Source organism: Bidens hawaiensis, unplaced genomic scaffold (genome assembly GCF_021521415.1).
Source record: "Bidens hawaiensis isolate Kalapana, Puna unplaced genomic scaffold, B.hawaiensis_p1.1 tig00001463_1, whole genome shotgun sequence".
NCBI lineage: Eukaryota > Viridiplantae > Streptophyta > Magnoliopsida > Asterales > Asteraceae > Bidens > Bidens hawaiensis.
In genome coordinates this window covers 477,596-487,439 of record NW_027491083.1, presented here as the reverse complement: position 1 = coordinate 487,439, position 9,844 = coordinate 477,596, and the positions used below count along the sequence as shown (strand labels likewise).

Sequence of the window (9,844 nt, the reverse complement as noted above, 5' to 3'; positions counted from 1 at the left end):
CCAAATTTTACTTACCTGTCCTGACATAACGCCCCAAATAAAATACTAGTTACTTACAAAATTGGTCAATACTTCGTTTACATATAATAACGAGTCATTTTAGTGTAAAAAATTAATTTGTTATGTAATATGCATGCATTGACTTTTTTTTCCCTATGCGTTGACAAATATTAATTTATAGAGTTCAGAGTTCATACCTATTTGCTATCACCTTGTTTGGATTAATTAAATAGCGGGGAGTAGAAACCGATTGTAACATGGTTAGAAAACCAGAATCGAACCGATTATAAATCGGTTTTTCTGACAACCATTAATCAATCTGAACCGGTTTTAATCCGAACCATTTTAAGTTTTAAACCGCTGATTATTAGAGAGAGAACAATTTCAAACTTCATATCCACATGCACATCAATAATTTAGTGCAAGTTGTTTGGTAACAGTAGTGTAATACCGTATGCAATAATAATGATAATAATAAATATGAGAAGTTGAGTTCAATAATTTAAAGCAAGTACTGAATGGTCTCTTATCGTCCCATATTCATTTCCATTCTCCATTGTTCACAATGTCTGATGAAACATTACCGGCCGAAGAAACCCAGCCTTTTGTTGTTCTTAACGCGGACGGTTCATACACTCGCCTCATATCCTTCCCATGCTCACACCCCACACCGGATCCAGATTCCGACACTCCTGCCCTCTCCAAAGATGTAACCATCAACAAAACCGGTTGTCGAATTCACATCCCGAAAGAAACAGAAACCCTAACACAGCAGCAAAAGCTCCCTCTCATTGTTTACTACCGTGGTGGTGGCTTTATTTTCACGACTTCAGATACAACCATAATACACGACTTCTGTGACCAACTAGCCGCACACCTCCCGGCTGTGGTGGTGAATGTAAACTACCGAAACGCACCGGAGCTCCGCCTTCCAGCTGCCTATGACGATGGGGCGGAGGCCTTGCATTGGCTCAAGTCAACCCAAGATCCATGGCTGACCAAGTTCGCTGACTTCTCCAACTGTTACCTACTTGGAAGTAGTGCTGGTGCAAATCTAGTCTACCACGTAGCATTACGTGTATCCCAACAACTTACGGAACTTGAGCCATTGAATATCAAAGGCTTGATCTTGCACAATCTGTTCCTTGGAGGGGTGGAAAGGACGGAATCCGAGATCAGATTGGCGACCACCGGGTTTCTCTTTACGTTACCCTTAAGTGATTCGATGTGGGATTGGGCTCTCCCTGTCGGTGCAACTCGTGACCATGAGTATTGCAACTTGATGGCGAGTAGGAGTCGAGACGATATGGGCAGGATTAAAGACGTTGGTTGGCCGGTGATGATGGCCATTCGTTATGGAGATTTGATGGTGGATCGTCAGATAGAGTTTGCAAAGACTTTAGAGTTGAAAGGTGTAGAGTGTACATGTTTCTACAGCGATGGTGATCACGGGATTGAATGTTTTGACAAGTCTAAAGCTAAAGAGCTGATAGAGGAAATAGCGAGTTTCATGTCTACTATCAAAATCAAAAACATGAAATGTTAACTGGTAATGATACCAAATGCTCAGTTGCAATGTCGGATAAGCAAACTGATCATATAATGTAGTTGTCGATCTTATTTTAATTTGCAAGTATCAATCAAATAGTGTGTAATTTGTAATGAAGACATGATTCTTGAGTTGTTTAATAGAACCATTGTAAAATTGTACTTGTACAATTCTACACATTAATTTAATAATATATGTGAAGTTCACATTGTGTTTCGTCAATAGTGTAAGACATGGTCTTGGGTTGTCCCTTAGCATCAATATAAGTAACCTCATGACATATATAACCAACTTTTTTCCTTACTAATTTCATTTTGGTTTGATTCGCCAAACTTGTGTTACTAAAATAAAAATTTTTGGTTTTGACATACTTAAGTTTTGATAAATTTTTCAGTTTTACTTCAGAGTCTAGTTAATGATTTTTGTGGATGTTTGATTGGTTGGATATTGTGGATTGTTTCAGCTAAGTCAACGTAGCCGACCAAGTTATGATACGTGAGAGTTACACCTTGGGTATGAATATAAAATTCGTTTAAATTAGTTAACCAGTATTGGCTAATAATAATAACGAGATGGACTGGACTTTAGAGTTAAAAATGGGCTTGGTGGCCCGGTTAGGCTTAACTAATATAATTAGTTATCCTAATCATTAGAAAAAGAGTTGAAGGAGAACCTTAGCCATCACAAGCTTCCTCTCTCTCTCTCTCTCTCTACCTACTCTGCCACCACCGGCCAGCCACGACTGCCAGGAACCGCTGCTGGCACTGCCGCTGTCTGCTGCCCGTCGTGCTGCTGCCTCCACTAACCACTGTCGCTGCCACTGCATCCTTTGCACCGCCATTGCCGGGTCTTGTTTAATATAATCACGTAGCAACGTTCGTTATCCCTCAGTGTCTCAACGGTTATTTATTAACGGATGTAAAATTAAATATCGTCGGTGTTGATTTATATTAATTTGGTTGTTTCAAATTTGTATTCGTATTGTCTGTAACTGGATCATGTGAGCCTCCACTGAAGTGATGATTACTCATGTTATTTTTTCCGCTGCTTAGATAATAATTAATGTGATTAATAATTATAAAACTTTTTATTGAAACCGGGTTTAATTGTTACCCTTGATTGATCACTACTAGAACCCAACAGTGGTATCAGAGCCTTGGTTACAACATACGAGTCGAATCCGGTTTTTTTGATTGGTTCTACATCACAAACTTCAAAGTTGTTGAAGTTTTTGACCAAGATAAAATTTTAGGGAAACATTGGTTTGGTTAAAATTTTGTTTATTTTATTTGATGAAAATGATCGCCCGATTTTTAATTTTTTGTTGAATATGTAAATCTGAACCGACCATGTGTGTTTGGTTGATTATTTTTGTTTTGGCCATATGAATGGTTCAAAAGTTGTATTTACTTTCGGTTTTTATTTTATAGTTTTTGGCCACTTTTGATGGTTCAAAATTGTAAGAGGTAGGTTTACTTTTTCATTATTTGTAATGAGGAAGACCCGAAGAAAAAACCGAGGACGAGGACATGGAGTTCTTGAAGTCAGTGGGAGATAATAAAGATGACGGAGTGCAACAAGAGTCCATGCTTGTGGTTGTTTTGTGTTGTGACCCCTTGACCCGATTGATCTTGCTAATAGTTTCTAGCAAGATCTTTCATTAATCTTAGCTATTTAAGATTTACATATTCTTATTTGCTATTGTGGTTGCTTGCTTTATTATAATTAGTTATAACTTCAACAACCTAATACCAAATATTTTAAAATAAACTTATTAACCAATTATGTTTTTGCAAAATTAAACTAAATTTGATTTTCCAAAAACTAGTAACTTAATATTTGAAGTATTAACTTAAAAATTGGTTATCCGTATCGCGGAGAAACTTAGTTTTAATAGGTTATATAAACCTAAGTGTCCTAAGAGATGAAAGGGTTCATCAAGTTGTCCTGATTAATACAGTAAAACTGGACTTTTACTCTATTCGGTAATATTTAAAATTAATCCCTATTTTAAATCAAAAGTCTATGTCATCCTACTATAAGCCACACTTGAGGCATACTGCGAAACTTCAAGTGTTTGGAGCTACCGCACCGCACTTGATTCTAGCTTATCCCTTCAAGGTGACAGGGTTTTGATAACATATCCGGCCCTTTCACAAGTGACTATACTAGGGGGGTAACTATTACTTTACTTTTCTGTTACGTGCCAAGACTGTCTGGAGACTAAGGTGGGCATAGATGAGGCTAAACATATCTACTTAGGCAAGCATTGTCTTAATAGGCCTCATAACCGAGAGTTGTGTTTTATTCACAATTGGCAATCGTTGTACAGTCTGCCTAACCACTTATTAATGTTGTGTGCTACAACTGCCATTAGTAACTAGAAGCCAGATTCTTAATTTCCTATTTTATTAATGTTATTGGGTTATTGATAAAAGGATTATAACATCAAAAATACTAATTAAATTACTTTTGCTTATTTAACATATGCCAACTGAAAATAACTCCTCATTCACCCCTCAAAACTATCTTGAGAAAGAAAAACTAAATGGCACTAAATTTATTAAATGTCACCGCATCCTGAGACTTGTTCTCAAAATGGCAAAGAAGCACTATGTTCTCAATGGACCAGTTCAACCGAGCCTGAAGACAATACTGTTGCTGCCAGAAAAGTTCTAAGCATAAAGACGACTCTACTGAAGTCGCCTGCATTATGCTAGCCATCATGTCTTCTGAGCTTGCTAAAGGCTTAGAAGATCTTGGTGCCTATGAGATGCTTGAGCAACTCAAGGGCATGTTCCAGAAACAAGCCGTGAAGAATGTTTCGACACCATGAAGCAGCTAATTAGCTGCAGAATAGAACAGGATCCTCTGTTAGTGCGCATGTCGTCAAAATGAAAGGGTACATTGACCAGTTAAAAAAACTTGATTATCCCCTGTCGGATGAAATGGCAACGGATTTCATCTTAAACTCTCTCCCCGGCTCTTACGACCAGTTCGTAATGAATTTTAATATGAATGCCTGGGTGAAGACAATGCCGGAGCTTCATGGTATGCTCAAAACGGCTGAGATGAATATTCCAACCAAAACTAATCAAGTTCTAATGGTTCGATCTGCTGGTGTCAAGAAGCCTAATCCCAAGAACCGGTGTTATAACGGTAAAGGCAAGAAGAAGGTTATTGTTGCTGTCAAGCATACCAATAACACCAACAAGAGTGTTGCAAAGGTACCACCGCCACCTCCCGAGGAACGATAGTGCTACAAGTGCAACAAAATGGGACACTAGAAATGTAACTGTACTGACTATCTTGCTGAGTTGAAGAAACAGAGAACCAATGGTGAAACCTCCTTTAAAGGTATTTCTATTTACATTATTGAACTTTTCACTGTTTCTAGCAGGTATTTGATACCGAATGTGGATACCACATCGTTAATGTCTTACAGGAACCTGAAAACTGGAAGAAGCTTAAACAAGGCAGCATGGAACTCATCGTTGGTGATGGGAAGAGAGTCTTAGTTCTTAAAATTGGCACATATCGTTTTGCATGTCCATATGGCCTTGTAGTTACTTTAAATAACTATTTGTTTGCACCTGGTTTGACCAGAAATATTATCTCAGTTTCTTTATTTTTTGAACAAGGATTTAAGTACGCTTTTAATGGAATTTCTATTTCTGCTTACTTGAATGATGTCTTTTATTTTAAGGCTAAATATCAAAATGGTATTTATGATATTGGTGTTCAACTACACAATAATGTATATAATCTTTTGAAACGTATCAGTTCTAGCATCAATAATACATTTCTATCGCATTGCGGACTTGGTCACATAAGTAAGGCACGAGTTAAGAGACTCCAATCCAAAGGTGTAACTTTCGTATTTTCAGAATATTAAATAACAGAAGGATTTGTTGTTAACCGTGTGTCGTTTATTTAATTGTGTGTTAGTGTTTGGATAATATTGGATTTGGGATTGAGAGTGGGTGGTGGGGCCCATAGCCTCCTATAAATATCCACCACTTCCCCACACTTTCTTTTTCTTTAAAACATAACAAACACACACACACATACTCTCTCAAGACCCGAATCCAAATCCGGGTTAAAGTAAGGAAGATCTTGGTGCTCAAAATGTCTTCAAATAACAAGAATCACGTCCAGATCCTCGAGTTGTCCAGATCTGAACCGAACCCGGAGCAAAAAGGTAAGCTTCGGCCAAAGGGTTAAGTTTTATGGTTAGAATCGACATGCAAACCGATGTAATGTTAGATCGGGTTGTGAAATGTAAGAAAAACATGAACTTGGTGAGTTTTAGCCTCACGGGTGTATTATAAGACAAAAAAGGTGACGTCTGGACTATGAGAAACACGGGTATACAAAGTTGGTACAACCCAAAACCCATAAAAAGAGTAGAATCGGGTCCTAAGGAGGAAACAAGGAGAAAAATGGCTTTAAAATGGTAAAAACGACGAAAGGCAGGAATTTCGCATCGCATGGCCATGCGAAGCGAAATCAATATTTTCGCATCGCACAGTCATGCGAAGCAAAAAAGTCATGCGAAGCGAAATTCCATGCGAAGTGAAAAAGTCATGCGAAGTGAAATTCCATGCAAAGCGAAAAAGTTATGCGAAGCGAAACTCCATGCGAAGCGAAATTCTTCCATGCGAAATTTCATGAAATACATTTTCTGATGCATTTTTGTTAAATGACTGTTCGACCCCAGCCAAGGGCTCTGCCCATTGGACCTTGCTAGGGGCTGCTGCCCCTAGACCCCGCTACCAGGGGCGCTGCCCCCAGACCCCCGTTAGTTGTGGGTTTCACTAACATAGATATACGAAGTAGTAGTAATGGATAATTGACACGCGTAATGTGTTGTACAGTTAGCCGTGCGCAACTAAGGAAGGGCATTACCATTAACAGCGAGAGAAACCGACTCCAGGTGAGTTCTAGCCCCTATATCTATTATGTTTCCGGGGCTGTGTGCATACTCCTATGTAGTAAATAATACCCTTACTTGATTGGTAAGTGTATGATACGTGTATGATTGTGTATTGAATGTATTGTTACATAATGATTGTATGAACGAGTATGTATATATATTTATAACTAGAAGATATGTAAAGTATGCATGCATGATAAAGGTATGGTTATTCGAGACAGAAGGAACCATACCCTTATAATATCTGTGATGTTAGGGACCAGACCCTTATAATATCTGTGATGTTAGAGACCAGACCCTTATAATATCTGTGATGTTTAAGATAGAATGGCTTATGGTATACCATAGGGTTTCATGAAAGAAAGTATATAAGAACTTATGTATATATGTAAAGTATGTACGAAAGAAGTGATAGCAAATAAAGTATAAATACGTATCTCCGGACACGTATGAGTATGGTATGAATGTAATGTATGTTAATTGATTAACTAGAACTCACTCAGCGTAGCTGATTTTTAGTATGCACGCTGGTGAGTAGGATGAGGCATGTTGCTTGAGGTGGGACACGTGGCAAATGGATGGAGACTGGCATCGAAGACGGAAGATTCACGTGTCGTTTATGTTATTGTTTAAGACTTAATGTATTTTGTTAAGACAAGTACTTATGTTATGTAAGAATGTTTAATATTAAGTATTCCGCGAAAAGTTTTTAATTAACTCTGATTTTAGAACTGTGTTTATGAGTAAATCCAACACCAAAGTAGAGTTACCGGGGACGGGACCTTACAAAAGGGATTCTTGAATCCATAGGACCAGAATCTTTTGACGACTGCGAGTCTTGCTTAGCTGGAAAACTCGCCAAAGACTCCTTCACTCATAAAAGTGAAGAGCAAAGGATCTACTAAGAGTCATGCATACTGATGTATGCGGCCCTTTTAAAACCATGTCTAGAAATCATGAAATACTTCGTTTCTTTTATTGACGATTACAGTCAATATGCTTACGTGTATCTTATGAAACAGAAGCATGAAACTTTGAAAAGGTCAAAGAGTTTCAAAACAATGTGGAAAACTAACTTGGAAAACAAGTAAAATGCTTCGATCGGATCGAGGTGGAGAGTATCTCAGCTTAGAGTTCATCTATTATCTAAAAAAGCGTGGAATTGTTTCACATCTCACTCCACCCGGCACACCCCAAATTAATGGCGTGAGCCAGAGGAGAAATCGAACCTTGCTAAATATTGTCTGATCGATGATGTGTAAAACTAACTTGGCTCACTCCTTTTGGAGCTTTGCCCTTATGACCGTCGCCCGCATTGTCAATCTGGCTCCAACTAAAAAGCTAAACAAAACCCCATAAGAGATATGGCATGAGCGTAAACCCAATTTGTCTTTCCTTAGAGTATGGGGTTGTGATGCGTATGTCACTAGTGATTCTGATGACAAGCTCGATCCTCATAGCGTAAAAGTTGTTTTCGTCGGATACTATAACCAAAGTGGATATTATTTCTTCCATCCTGATACAAATTTGATTTCTATCAAAAGGAAGGGTCACTTCCTCAAGAATGAAATTCTCGATCGAGGGACTAGAAATAATATTGTCGATCTTGAAGAAATTCAAGAACCACAAACAACCACTATGGAAGTTGGAACGTCTAATCAACAAGATGTTGTTGCTGATACATCAGACATAAACACAAGCGTTCGCAGAAGTATTAGGAATCACAAAGAACCAAGCAGATACCTATGGCATCTATATGGTCCCGAGTCCTATTAGTAGCTGAGTCAAGTGATAAATATAATAACTATAAATTTCCTGTCTTAGATCCGGAATCTGAGAAATGGCAAGAAGCCATTAACGTCGAGATGCAATCTATGCATGACAATCAAGTCTGGAACTTGGTTGAACTAACCCCCCCCCCCCCCCGGAAGGTTGGGTAATGGGGAGAAAATGGATTTTCAAAAGAAAAACCATCATGCGTGGAAATGTACAGACTTATAAAGCGGCTAGTTGCGAAATTTTTACTCAAACTCAGGGTATTGACTATGATAAAACCTTCTCGCCCGTTGCTATGACTAAATCAATAAGGATATTACTTGTCATAACCGCGCATTATGACTACGAGATATGGTAGATGGATGTCAAAACCGCTTTCCTTAATAGATATATTTCTGAAGATGTCTATATGGTTCGGCCTAAAGGTTTTATCGATCCCAAATATCCTAATAGGGTGTGCAGACTGAACAAGGCCATTTATGAACTTAAATATGCATCTCGCGGCTGAAATCTTCATTTTGATGAGAAAATCAAAGAGTTTGATTTTATCAAAAATGAATATGAACCTTGTGTTTACAAAAAGGCTAGTTGGAGCGCTATATTATTCCTCATCCTGTATGTGGAAGATATACTGATCATTGGAAACAACATTCCTATGCTTAAAGAGGTTAAGCACTGGTTGTGATCTTGTTTCGCAATGAAAGATCTTGGTGAAGCTGCTTATATGCTAGGAATCAAGATCTACCGAGATAGGTCTAAGCGGCTTCTATGGCTAAGTTAAAGTACATACATAGACAAAGTAATAGCACGCTTCTCAATGGATAACTCCAAGAAAGGAGGTGTTCCCATTGCTAAAGAAACCGTGTTGAACAAATCACAGTCTCCAGAAAAGGACATTGAAACTAAGAATATGCAAGCAATTCCATATTCTTCAATGATTGGTTTTATCATGTACGCTATGTAATGCACTAGACCTAACGTCTCGTATGCTTTAAGCATGACTAGTCGTTTTCAGCAAAATCCTAGAGTTGCCCATTAAACTGCAGTAAAGAATATTCTAAGGTACCTGAAAAGGACCAAGGATATATGCTTAGTGTTTGGAGGAGTGGAAGAAGAGCTTACTGTAAAGTTTTATACTGATGCTAGCTTCCAAACTGACCGAGATGATTCTCACTCATAATCAGGATTCGTATACACTCTCATTGGAGGAGCTATTTAATGGAAAAGCTCCAAGCAGAGTGTGGTGGCGGACTCTACCACCAAATCTGAATACATAGCTGCATCAGATGCTGCTAAGGAGGCTGCTTGGATGAAGAAATTCATATCTGACCTCGATGTGGTTCCGAGTATTCATAAACCAATCGAGGTATTCTGTGATAACACAGGTGTTATTGCTCAGGCCAAAGAGCCCAGATCTCATCACAGAGCCAATCACATTCTAAGAAAGTTCCATCTTACACAGGAAATACTGAAACGAGAAGATATTATAATAAGCAAAGTAGACACAGATCAAAACCTAACAGATCCATTAACTCAGGACAAGCATGATTGACACAAGGATGCTATAGGTCTTAGATTGGCTA

At 38.3% G+C, this 9,844-nt stretch overlaps 1 pseudogene; it reads left to right on the top strand.

The window, feature by feature from the left end:
- Positions 1–565: 565 nt before the first annotated feature.
- LOC143580022 (carboxylesterase 20 pseudogene) lies at positions 566–1,546 on the top strand (annotated as a pseudogene).
- Positions 1,547–9,844: the final 8,298 nt, after the last annotated feature.